Here is a 13,605-nt window from a genome sequence, read left to right on the forward strand (position 1 = left end):
CTTTCTTTCTTTCTTTCTTTCTTTCTTTCTTTCTTTCTTTCTTTCTTATTTCTCTCTTTCTCTCTTTCTCTCTCTCTTTCTCTCTTTTGCTCTTTCTTTCCCTCTTTCTCTCTTTTCTCTTTTTCTTTCCTTTTGAGCAAGGTTGCTTTGTTTTTTTTTTCCTTTCAGAACCTTTTTGCTGCTGAGAGAGGGAGTAGTCTCTGTTAGGCTGTTCCTTCTCAGTGAACTGCTGTGCTGAGACAGCACAAGACACCTGTGTTACTCTCAGTCCTCATGCTTTTTGTCCGCTTCGTGACAAAGTCCAGTGTCTGATTCATAATGTTTATGAGCAGCACTGTCTGCAGTGTTATCTTTATGTAAGTCTTTAGTTTCAAAGCTTCAGATAATTGTACTGCTTGTTTTCAAATGTCTGATTACATGCTAGTTTTCTTCTGTTTGAATGTGATGCACACTTGGCTGAATGACATGCATAGAACGTGACATGGATTTCCATTGTTTTACATGTGGAAGATAGTATTTCAGAAATATTGAACTTAGCCTCTCGAAATAGTAGTTTAGAGGTCCCCGACTCACCAGAATAGAATTCAGCTTTCTTATCCTGGTGATTGCTGATAAATTTTTATATTTATGCTAATAAAAAAAGTCATTAATAGCTCATACATGTACTTTCAGTCTAGTCAGCTGCAACAAATGCATCATTTTTCTTCCACAAATAATCCCAAATTCAATTCTGGCCTTAGTGGGTGTATAAAATTTATTATGATCATTTGAGGGGGGGAGGTGAGGGCAGATAAAAAAGAGCCTTTTTAAAAGGCTTTTAAAAAAGTCTTGGCCTCTAAAAATTGGTTTGCAAGATTAACCACTTGCCACAGATCTAAGAACTTTGAATTATTATTATTATTATTTTTTATTAGGTTAGAATGTTTAGATTTATAACATGGTCTTTAAACAATCCCTGCATGTATTACAGTTATGCTGAAGCGAATAATTAATTACAGAACTTATTGCAGAACTTGCTTTGTTTCTGGTGGAGGCAGTAAAATTACATTATGGAGTACCATCAAATAAATGCATCTTTTGCAGAGAAAACATACCACCTTGTGATTTAGCATGGTGCCTAATCGTCCGCCATGAAATAGGTTTTGTGTATTAATTCAATAAATGCTCAGAGTACTTCACTAAATGGCACTTGAGGCTGAGATGATGCGGAAGTAAGAATTTGCTGTTGCAATGCAGCGTAGCCATTAAGTCTAAAACATTTTTATAAAGAACAAAGACAAGTAAAAATGTTTTGTATATAAAATGGAAATGCAGAGCCATGTTATTTTTATTTCTGTTTGGCTCAGAACCTTACCCCTCTTCCTTTATCACAAATTTTTGCAAGAGTCAGAATGAGTCACAGTGAAGGTGACGCCTTATTTTTTTCTTAAAGTGCAATGAGTAATTTGGGAACGCAGCTTGCATCTTTGAAAGTCAAGAGGGTTGGGGTCAGTAGCCTCGAAGTAAGTTGTATACCTTTCTTACTTCCATGCATAAGATTTTATTAATTCTTGTAGATTTGTAGATACTTAATAAAAGTAGTTGATGTTTAAAATGCTTTCTATATACGTAATGATTTGTTAAGGGTACTCTAAATTGATTTAATATTCCTGTACAACAAACAAAAAAATGTGTAATTGCATGCTTTTCTACGAGCTTATTACTTTAAAATGTTTATAATTTAGTTCTTTATTTTAGAAATGCATACCTCATCACCTTTCGTTATTTTAAATGTCCGATCTGCACCACTTACAGTGGTCGATGGGAATAAGTCATGGGTTTCTACTACATACTTCTGTTTTCTGCTTTGATCATAACACAGGTGGACATTTGGGTTTGTTTACTTCTTTATTCCAGGAATTTTCAAAAGCATAATACAGAGTGAACAAGGAGGTCCATTGGTTTCAGAATGTTACGCAATTCATTACTGTGCAGATGTATGGGGCTTCCTCTTTTTAGTTGTCTCAAAGACATCTTCAAGAGACTGTTGGAGGTCTTTGTAGGTTCTTGCCCACAGACAGTGTAAACAGAATCGGTCTTGCACTGATCATCTGATAATGCAGTTTAAAGCCGTTTTGCAGGTTGAAGACCTTTGCTGTCCTCAAACTTCAGTTGTATTTAGGACAAAACCAATATTATTGAATATTTCTGTCCATAAAGTTGTCTTTCAGAAAACCCTTGTGAAACGCGCTTCAGCCACATCCTTATACTTTCTGGAACTTTCTAACGGCATTTTCTTGTTTTGTTGATCACCGCTTGCTGTAGACAGCCTGTACTCTTTTGTTTACTTCCTCTGTCCTTTTTTTGGGTTGACTGTAGTGAAACTGTTTGAGATGAAGTATGCGAAGTACAGGTTTTGCATTCCTGTTGTGTTCACCCACAGCCCTGTCTAACCTTAACGTTCAAAAAGTGCAGGTCAAGTCCACCAAACTTGAAACTTTTGAAAAAAAATGTGACATGAAATTTAATTAATTTGACTTGAAGCCATTCTGCACGTGCACCATATTTTCAAGGTCTTGGCATAGGAATGTATGAATACATAGAAAATACAAGTCAATGTGGAGATTCTCAGGTATTAAAGATCCAGAAGGGCTTTAAGAAAACATCAGGTTTTGTGAGATTTGCCGTGAAGTTTGGAAGAGCATGCGGTTAGTACACAGACAGCTGGTATATCAGGCAGAAATCAGTAGATAACAGAAAATAGTATTGATAATCCATCTTAGCTTTTATCAAGTTAAATACGTGGTCTTATTTCCTTGTTTCATTTTTATTTTATTAGCAAGTTTGCTAGTCTTGCTAATGAAGGTGGTAATGTATATTTTGCAATGTATATTTTGCTGAGGTGGTAACATATATTTTACATTGTTTAAACTTGTCCTGTTAGCATGGATTTAATGAATTTTGGAATTGCTGAATGTTTAGTTATATTCAGGAAAAATGTTAACTACTCTTTAAATTGATCCTGTATTTTATTCAATCCATTTGTTTCAGCAATTTGAGAGCAATTAACATTTTTTCCCTGAGTTTTACTAGAATTGAGGCCCTGCAGGCTTTGTCTACATACTGTAGTGATAACGGGATTCAGACGCTCAAAATTTGTATTTGGCTATTTATGAAAATTTCCCTGGAGGAAAAGAAATGGGGATAAACAATTGTACAGAACTCTCAAAGCTTGTAACAGTTACAGAAGAACTCTGCAGACCTAAAGTATGCCAGTTAAAAATGTTCTGATAGCTAAAAATCGGAAAAATGCTGTTCCTGACAGGCAAAACTTGAGGAAAAAAGAGCAAGGCCTCAATTCAAAGGCCTTGATTTGTTATTTGTGTATTAGTACGGGCCAACAGCTTGGCAGGAACTTAACCCTGAGTCCAAGGTTTGTGAAGCCAGGGGCTTGAGAATGTGAGCAGATTTTAGTGCTGGTAATGAAGGGGAAACACAATGATGTCATGGACAGCTGAGGTCAACATCATAGGCGCATTCTTTAAAGGAGTTCCTTGAAAAATAAGTAAGTACACGCAATAACAGAAAGAGATGTTTTAGATGTTGGTGTTGCATATGTTCTTGTTGCTCAGCACTAGGGCAGTCCCTGAGAGCTGGTGAAGACAATAAAGGATTTTTGGTGGTTGGTAAGGATGTTGTAGGCCTAGGATAACATGATAGAACGAGGCAAAATATTTTCAGGTCCTTTACCTTCAACTTTGGCAGCTCATAAATTATTTCAGCATGGTACAGCATTGTGGAAAGCTACACTTAGTAGCACTTGGCTGTGTGTTTGTTTTTTACTCCTGTGATGCCAGTTAATTTCCTTCTGGAGTGTGTCTGGAGAGATCCTGTGGAGAAAGGCAGTTGTTGAGCAGCAGCAAGAGCCCTCTGTAGTCTGTCAAATCATCTCCTCTTCATGTTGCAGCATGTGAAATTTGTATGACGTTTCCTACCTCTCCTTTTGGAAATACACTTCTTTTTCATAGTTTAAAATATTCATTTTGTAATGTGGTCAGAGTAAAATGCTGTTTCCAATATAATGTAAGTTGTTTCTACCCTCCTTCTGATGAAATTCATGACCGTCCCCGGGGGAAAAGACCCATTTTCTCTCCAGTGTTCCAGCGGGAGAACAAACAGGACTGCCGTTCTTGCACCTGCTGCATTGAAGAAAGAGAGAGAGACAGCACAACAAAGAAAATAAAATGTGTAGGCTGCTGTCTTAAATTGCAGTACTTCTCAGGAGTAAGAAACACTCTCATCCATCTACATATTTGTCAATTGTATGGGAAGATTCTGTTCACTGTGTCTGTAGTCCCCTAGAACAGGGGTTCTGTGCACCCCTAGCTCCAGTTCTGTGCTGCTTGAAGCTTCCTCACTTCCATCCCTGTTGCTTTTGCAGCTTGCCAAACTTGTTTTAAATCAGCAATGAAAAGCCTTTTCTCCCTGCCCTCAGGAAATCATGATTTTACTGCAAATCCTTAGTGTAAAACATGGTATGAAATGCACTAGAATTGTGGGAAACTTTGAATCAAACTGTTACTGGATATGTTGTTGTCTCATTCCACATTTTATATTTCAATGTTTACAAAAACTAGTCAGTAGAAGGTGACACCTACTAGGATTTTGTAACCCTGTTTCATTTACACATAAGAACTTAAAATAATCATGATTTAAGTTTGGTATTCAGCTGTAACTTCAAGCAGGAGTACTAGAAAAATTTAGAAATTCACGGGCATCTTGTCTCCAGTTCTCCTTCCTCCAAGTTATTTTGAGATTCCTTACTAAAGGTATCTGTTAAGTTCAAGTTTTCACATTAATAGATTTCCTTCCGTTGTTGCAAAGCTTATTAGGGATGAGATACCTGTTTGCACTTAATCATGTTCTGAAAGGTCTTCAGCACAGAGAAACAAGGTCTTAGAAATCAGTGTCAGGAACAGAACAGTAATCAAGGAAATGTTTGTTAACAAATGCTTCTGAAAGTAATCTGGTGGTTTTTCAAACAGAAGGGAATAATGAGCACTTGATGCAAAGAGCTGTCTTTTAAGGTAGCATCATGTAACTCCTTCAGTTTGAATTCCATTCATATTTTATCTTTTCCCCTTTTATTTGTATGGGTGAGACTGTAAGGGGTCTTTTTCATTTCTGGTCTGCCTGTTTGAGCTCTAATAGATAACCTGTGTTGGTAGCTACGACCAAAAATAGATTAGTGCCATGTTACTTTTATCTCTACTATATGCATACCTCCTTTTCATTTGTTGTATATTTTTCGTGTACTTGTGTGTGCATTGTGTATCACTTTGTGATTCTGTTTTTGGAACTTTTTATTTTAAAAGGTACTATCATAAAGATTTTGTCATTTCCTTGGGTCAAACTTGTAAGCTTGTTCTACTTAGGGCACTTCTAACATACCAGCTATCCTGTCTGTGTGGAAAGGAAGTCTTTTATTAATAACATGCTGTGTCCCTCAGCCTGTTTTTCCTTGGACTGTGAAAGTATCTTGGCCACGCCTGGGATTTCAGTGCACGGGGATGTTGTGGTGTGTGCTGACAGAGTCAGTTTGTCTGATTGAACTGTAAGTTACCTTTCACCGGTAGCAGAACTGCACACTGCTACAAGCCAGTTCTGACCCTGTGAACTCGTGTGTAATTTCTCAGTGACAGTCCTCCTTCCGCCGAGCTTCTGAAACGTGTCACATCAACATCCTCAGCTGAAGTTTGGCATTGCAGCTTCTCCATCTTGTTTGTCTGCATTGTTTCAGTGCCTGTCGGGTCTGTTCTATCCTCACTCGCTGTTTAAGTGCAGTCACTTTCTGTTGTCTTTGCATACTTCTATATGAGTGTACAGTGCTACTACAATTTCTCCCACAAAGGATTCATCATCTTAAACTGTATATTCCGTTCTTAATGGCTTTTCTCAGCTATTAAAATGCAAAAGGTCACAGCAGAGAATTGAATTAAGTTGCTGACATTGTTCCTTTTTGGTTCAGATGAAGCCTTCTTCCAGTATGTGCTTGCTCTGCTTCTAGTTTTGGCAAATATACTTGGAATTCTTCTTCCCAGAATTAGCCTCTCTAGGGAGATATGAGCTTTATGTTCTTTTATTTATTCTCCTTTCCTTCCATTCACCTCTTTTACCCATAAAAAAGAAAGCCCTTCTTATTTCTGAAAATGATTAGAATGATTTGATGACTTCTGTGTGTGGGAGAGAGGAAGATTATTTTCTTCCTTCCTGATGCCTTTTTCCTCTTTCCAAGGATTTCAAGCTGGCCTTTTATTAATGGAGATTGCTTGCTGGCTGTATCCATTTATAAAGTTCTTGCATTAAACTCGGATACCTGTGGCTATCTCGTGGTTGGTGCTTCAATTGTTCTTCATGCTCAGCAGGGTGGGGAATGTGGTGTCTGTGTGAGAGATGAAAATGAGCAGGTAACAACAGTTCAGGGATTGTTAGCGGTGTTCAGAAATATCCTGATGGGAATTGATAAAATCCAGTTCATCTGGAGGGTCTGTAGCAGGTAATTCAGAATCATTTGGAGCTGCAGAAGTAAATATGACAGGTCTCGTGTTCAGCCTTAAAAGCTGAGGTCACGGGGGGCTTTCTTCCAAAATTCCTGCTTAGGATTCAGGCTGTATTGCTGCCATGTTTTTATTACTGATTGAAAAAATAAGATAAACTAAACAATTTCTGTTATTTCAATGACTTTTTTTATTAAGGAAGGTGGCCTTGTAAACCTGGTTGCTTAGAATGACACAGTCTCCGCCTGGAGGATTCACAAAAATAATGGTTTTGTTTTCAAGTGAGAATTCATTTGTTACTTCTGATACTCTGTGCCTTTGTCAGGACCTTTAGGAGACTTGTACTTTTCTCCCAAGGCAAATACGGAGAGTGATTCGTTCCTCAGAAGATTGTTGGACACATATTTTCTGACTACAGTACTAGAAGCCACAGATAATTTGGAAGCAGAGTCTAGAAAAAACAATCTGGACTGTGACTGATGAGACAAAACAAACGGCAGTTTCTGGTGTACTGAGAAAAAAATTGGAAACACTTTGGCAACACATCTGTCGAACAATGTGGTAAAAAGACTCTGATTTAGGAGTCTAAAATTCCTTCTGCTACTTATAGAAATACATACAGGTTTAGTATACAAGTAATGAGAATACAGCCCCAGAATAAATTGAATTGGTAAATTTTCTTTGTCAGAAATGTGCTCATATTTTTGCTTGCCCATTTTATTGCTTTCTCTGCAGCATTTTTCTTGGCTATTTTAAGCCCATACTTTTATTGCTCTTTACATATGTCAAGGATGGTGGTATTAGTTTCAGGAAAGTGATCCTTTTAGCTGAAAGCAGGGCTGGAAAGGATCTTGAAGGCACCGTGTGTAGTGGCTCAGCACGCACACAGCTGCTTGCTTCCCTCCTTCCCCCAGCCCCTGCCTAGCAAAGAGAAGAAATAAGGACATCAAAAGCAAGAAAACTCGTACGTTGAGATAAAGACAGCTTAACATGTGAAGGAAAGAGGAAAAAACAAAAGAGAAAGTGATTCACAGGAAATCACTCATCACTTCCCATAAGCACACCGATGCCCAGCAGGTCTCTGAGGAACAGCTGCCTTGGAAGGTGAAGCCTCCTGTCCACTACCCAGGTTTACTTGCTGAGCGTGATGCGATGATGTACGGTATGGGATATCCCTTTGCTCATTCGGGGCCAGCTGTCCAGGCTGTATCCCCTCCCAGTTCCTTGGCCACCCCTGACCTTCTTGCCGGGGTAGGGACGGAGCGAGAAGAGCCTTGACACTGTGCAAGCCCTATTCAGCAGCAGCCAAAACACTGCCATGTTTTCAGTGCTGCTCTAGCCACAAGTCCAAAAACAGCACCATGCAGGCTGCTTTGAGGAAAGTTAACTCCATCCCGGCCAGACCATCATAGTCCCATGGTGAGGTCATCAAGAGTAATACACTTCTTCCCCCAAAATACATGCCTTACCTTGCATGTATGGTTTAGGATTTCTCTGTACGTGTATTTTGGTTTTGGTACTCTGATAACACTTGTGGTTTATATGAGGAATGCTGCAAATAAGGTAGATTTATGATCTGAAAATTTGCATACAATTAGTATGACTTTGAAAAGAAGTTGCCTTTAAATACTTAACAGCTCTGTTTAGTACTTAATTTTTTAAGCGTGTCAGTCCATTTAGAGATAGACATTACATATACTAATTAAAAATTTTGGCTCAATCTTTGGTAGAGATTGAATTGCAAAGCTGGTACAACATGTAGGCCATCAGGACTGGCTTTTCAATTGCTCTGTCTTCCTCCAAATTTCCCTGGCTACTGCTAATACCAGTTTCCTTCCCTTCTGCAATCATACATGCCTATTTCCTTCATTTTGCCTGTTGAGTGTAGAGAGGTGTTAATAACAAAGCCTAGGGCTATCATATATTTTCTGGCCTACCAAGACAAAAGACAGACCATGGTCATTTGGAAAAGGGTGATAATTCACTCCTTTCGGTGACGGAGCACCAAAATCTGCCTGAGTTTTCTGAAATACAAAGTTTAATAACAGGGAGAGACTTTGATCAATTCTCATTTTCATCTCGCAGTCTTCCCAGTGCACCAAACTTCCTTATGATTTCAGTAATTGTATGTCAGTTTTTAGGAAAGATCTAGTACATGTGGGTTAAGAAGTTTGATAAGATGCTAATGTTTTAGTAATATTTGAAAGCAATTAATTGTTCCTAAACTGTCAAAAACTTGTTTTGAATTTAAAGAGAAAGTGTGGTGGCTTGCAATCTATATAGCACTTACATATCTGGGAAAAAAAATCTTTGTCCTTTACAAAAAAACTGTCAAGAAATGACTATAGTTTTTGTTTCATTGGTCAGACTATTTTATTTCCTCTGTTATACAGGTGAGTAGCTTAGGAGAAGTTACTTTAAGAAATGGGTCCTAGATTTGATATTGCCTGTTTTTCCTTAGGTAGGTATTAAGAACAGGATCTTAAATCACTGCTCTTGAAATCCATTGTGTGTTTTTGTTTCTATAAAATCTTGTTTTAGATAGTTGCCTTGGCACAATTTATAGGTAAAACTTTAGTCATTATCTTTGATAAACAAAATCAAGATTTTTGATTCTCAGAGTTGTCCCTCAATGTATGTGGGGTTTTAAAAAACTGAACTATTTATTTAATGCTTGCAGAAAATGTGAAGCTTGACACGATGTGTTTTCTGTAACTAACTACTTTGGCACAAATAGGTGCAATTTTAGACATGAATGGTTTTGAATTAAGTGAAAGATCAGCAAGTACGAAATTAGCATTAATTAAATTGGCATACATCTATTACTACTTTCTGTAGCCATCAGAAGATTGCCAACTATAGTGCATGTCAGTTGGCGTGTGAGCATACATTTTTCATCCTGTAATGTTTCTCTGAATATTTTACAAAATACTGCAGTGCCAATTTTACTTCTTATTACAGATCTCGATATGTGAGTGTCTCAGGTTCTTGTGGTTTTATGTGTCACAGGGGAGCTGGAAGGAAGGCCCTTTTGCTGTAAATGAACTTGCACATGGGCTTATTGTGAGCGCAGCAGCCTCACGTGCAGGGGCTGAACGGGCCAACAACAGGTCATCGGAAGGCTTGGGAAACAGCCGGGAAAGGCAGACACAGACTGAACTCTTACACATGGAAAAATACATTCCTGAGCATGGCATCTGAGTTTGCCTCTGCCAAAAATATCTGTGAATGGTCTGTGCTGAAACACATTAGGGAGAAAAGGTTAAAAAGAAGCATATTGTTAATACTACAAACAGGAGGAGACAGTGCCAAGATATGTTGGATTTATCCTCTGGCCAGCTCTTTCTAGCTGCAGTACTGTAGGAGATGAAAGTGTCAGTTGCAGACCATGTTTTTATTCACACCATACAGAAGTTGCAGGGAAGGGATTGCCGTGCAAACATCCACTGCCAAACAGGTTTTGGTCAGCAATGCTACCGAAATGCCAGATAGTTGGGTTTTCTGGTAGTGTGTTTTTAGGGAAAAGTATTAATCCTATTAAACCTGATAACATCAAACAGGAATGACAAACTACTCTTGTCATAAGATTTCAGAACAGAAGAGTACCAGAATTGTTAATGCTGGAGCAAGTATACTTTACTATAAAAAATAAAATTGTTTGAAGTGGGCATTTTTTTTTTCCCATGTCAGTATTACACTCCTTTGTTGCTGTAATTTAACATATAAAACTTGCCTACATTAAATAGAATGTGGGAAGAACATACCTGTTCTTATTTAGTATCCATCTAGAAGCTGGGGAGTGGTGGTGGGGAAAAAAGTACTTTGCACAAGTTATTTCTGCCCGATCCTAGTCTTTACGTCTGTTCCTATGTTCTTAGTCTTGCAAATATAGAACAGTTTACTTTTTGAAATGTTCTGAAGTTTAAGAAAAATATGTTTAATAGAAGAAGGTGGAAATGGATGCAGAATGTTAAAGAATCAACTGTTTTTTTGTTTGTTTGAAATGAAGAGGCAAAACCGTACCAATATCACACTTTGCAGTCAATAAAGGAGAAGTAAGCAGCTGTCACATAGCTCATAGTTAAATACAATAGTGCAAGGGTCGTACCAGTAAAAGCAAAAAAAATTAATAATTCTGTGTGTTGTATTGGAGAACTTCTGCATGTGCTGTTCTCAAATAAAGACCTGACCTGAAAGGTAGTGGTTGCTGATTCTAAGCAATGAGTTAAATGTCATGCTATTTTTCACTGCCTCTGAAGACGTGACTTTGAGTAGCTGCCTCCAACCGTCCCTCTTGTTCTTCCATCTTGTGGATGGAAACTTTTATCTAGGTTTTGTGGTCAGCTGAAGAGCATTACTTTCGTGATTTGAAGTCTGAAACAATAAGAAAGTTGTGGATGAGATTCAGTATTTTGATTCCAAAGAAAATGTTATGAGCGAAACGTTCTCTTCAAATTGCAGGAATGTGCAGTTTGAGGACACTTGGAATTAGAAATGTAACTTTTCCACTTAATTTCAACTTTTATCAGAGAGCTTGTAGCATTTGGCAGGACCAATGTGTTCACAAAATGCGGTAAAATAATAGGAAAATCACTCAAGCTTGAAGAAAAATACATGATTTTTAATTTGCTTGGAGTAATCGTAAAAATAAGATACCAGAAATACACAAGCAGAATGGCCATGTTCAGAATCCTTTGGGAAGAAGATTTGTGCTCTTGTAGACATTAGTAGGCCGCAGCAGTGAAGTGACTGCCCTAATATTGCCTGTTCTTGGTCACAACGTACCCTTGAAAGGATTAAAAAAAAAAAGAAAAAAATACAGTTCCCTTTATCTTCTTTAGTTGCAGAATTACTCAGCTAAGATGCCCATGTTCAGAACTCCTGGTTATTAAGGGATACTTACTCCAAGGAGTAAGAGCCAAAGCAGTTGCATGTTACTATTTACAGAAGTGCCTGAGCAGCACCGTGCTGCTGTCAGTGCGTTCCCCTCACAAGGGACTCCTGTGCTGGGAAAGTGCCATTATCTCTGCTCTGCGAACATGGTTTCTAGAAATTGAGTTCCGTTCCACTGTTGGCTTGTTTTTCCAGAGAAAAGTGGCCCGAGGGTTAGTCTAGTTACCACGTGAAACACTGCTGACAAGTCACTGCTTCCTCCTTTTCTTCCCCTCCTTCCCTTGTGAAGCCTTCATCAGCCTGCCTCTGCCTTTTCCTCTGGTCCACGATCTTTCAGGTGAAGCAGAACTGCTTTCCATCTTGGTGAGCTCGTACAAAACCCACCTGTCTGACATACCTGCCTTCCTACCTCTGAGTCTCCCTGTTACTTAGCATTGTTTTGCCTCTCTTAGAATCTTGTTTACTGTCTTAAATTTTCTCTGAGAATCTTATTTAATTTCTTAGTAAAAGTAAACATAAAAAATGAAAATGACTTTTGTCATCTTCGTCACAAGTGCTGTTTGTTTTCCTCTGGCTGTCCTCACCACACTACTTGCTATAGTGATAAACTACCTTCTCGCTGCTCTCACTTCTCTGTGCATCATTTTCCATTTATTTTGTTTGACTTCCCTAGGTTTTACAGCTCCTGGTGGAATAACCTCAAGGACTCTTGCCTCTAATCACGCACACTGTCCTTACCTTGTCTGTGCAGTTCCTTCTGTGTGCCCCGACAGCAATGAGAGGGAGTATAGCCCCTATGTGAGCTGATACCAAAGGCTCTGGTCGCTTATTATACGATAAAATTCCTGATCTTTATTGACACATTTATGCCTATTTCTTGTTTATCAGTTTCCAATTACTGTGTTCAGTTGCCTCCCTACTCTGCGAGTCTAGGCACAACATGCACTTAATTGATTCAGATTCGCATCCACTTCTATTTAAACTTTGGAGGACAGAGATTATATTTCTTCCTGCTGCTGGCCTTTAGGAATTAGTGAAATGTGTGCAAACAGTTGTAATCTCTCACCCAAGAGCAGAATAAATTTGCAGAGATAATTCTGTAGTCAGGATGCTTGCAGTAACTGTTAGCATTTGCTTAGATTTTATTGCATGGCAGCTAGATATGTGAGCATGTAACTAACAGAGTTTGGTTAATTACAAAGCAGCAGCTTATACCAGTTGTAAATAATGATGGGCACAGAATGCAGCTCTAACATTAGCAGCTTGGTTTTGTAATATGTTTATGGAAGTATACTATCGAGGTTTTTTTAATTTAGTGAAGCTTCAAAAATATTTATATTGGCCCTATTGGCATCTCAGTTTTCTCGTGGTATTTTTTATTTTCAGTGTATATATAGTTAAACAAAATTGCAAGTAATATTTGAAGACACTGTTAGTGTGTTAAACTATATAATGGATAGGCCATTATTTTGAAAGCTATCCCTTTCATATCAAGCATCCTGCCTGCCTCACTGGGGACCTTGTAAGTGGAGAATTCACTTGTTATATATTAGTAGCTCATAGTAATAAGGACATGAATTTGACAAGGTAATATATAATATCATGATAGAAAAATGGGTAGGGAATTGATTTTCAAGTTCCCAAGTACAAATAAACGAATTTATGTCAATGTTGCCTATTATTATTAAGGTCTGTAATAGAAAACTTCCAAATTAATACAGATTATAGGGTTGTGATGCACGTTTTGATTTCAGTTTTATTTTTTAGAAGCACTCGAAAAGCTCAAACACTTTGAGAGCTGTACACATTCTGATGTCCAATGGAATAGATAGAAACGAACAGAAAACCTGTAGAAGTTACAGACAATATAACAACTTTGTTACTAGCTGACAGCATTTCAAAACAGCTTTTTTTTTTTTCTTTTCCCTTGATAAAGATTAAAGTCAGGAGTAATAATTCTTGATTATTTGTTAAGGGGCTTGTGCTGAATTGCTGTTGAAGTTGTTCGGAAACAAACCGGAACATGTAATTGATTTGGTGTATCTCATTACCTATCAACAATGATCAAACCATAGACGTACCATTTTCTGCCTTGAATAAATAGCACTAGTTCTTTAGTGTAAAGCTAATTTATTCTTCAGGCCAAGTCAGGTCATAAGTTTTCAATATTTTTATT

At 37.9% G+C, this 13,605-nt stretch overlaps 1 protein-coding gene across 3 annotated transcripts in view; it reads left to right on the top strand.

The window, feature by feature from the left end:
* The window catches only part of PLCL2 (phospholipase C like 2), a 99,578-nt gene that overhangs the window by 11,604 nt on the left and 74,369 nt on the right, over positions 1 to 13,605 (top strand). Inside the window, exon 1 of one of the 3 annotated variants that reach the window (XM_035318217.1) lies at positions 11,625 to 11,766. The exons of the other annotated variants lie outside the window; for them this stretch is intronic. The gene's annotated coding sequence lies outside the window, so the exon portion shown is untranslated. Of the gene's footprint in view, positions 1 to 11,624; positions 11,767 to 13,605 lie in introns of those variants that run through there. 3 annotated transcript variants of the gene reach the window in all.

The sequence above is a fragment of the Oxyura jamaicensis genome, chromosome 2, assembly GCF_011077185.1.
Source record: "Oxyura jamaicensis isolate SHBP4307 breed ruddy duck chromosome 2, BPBGC_Ojam_1.0, whole genome shotgun sequence".
NCBI lineage: Eukaryota > Metazoa > Chordata > Aves > Anseriformes > Anatidae > Oxyura > Oxyura jamaicensis.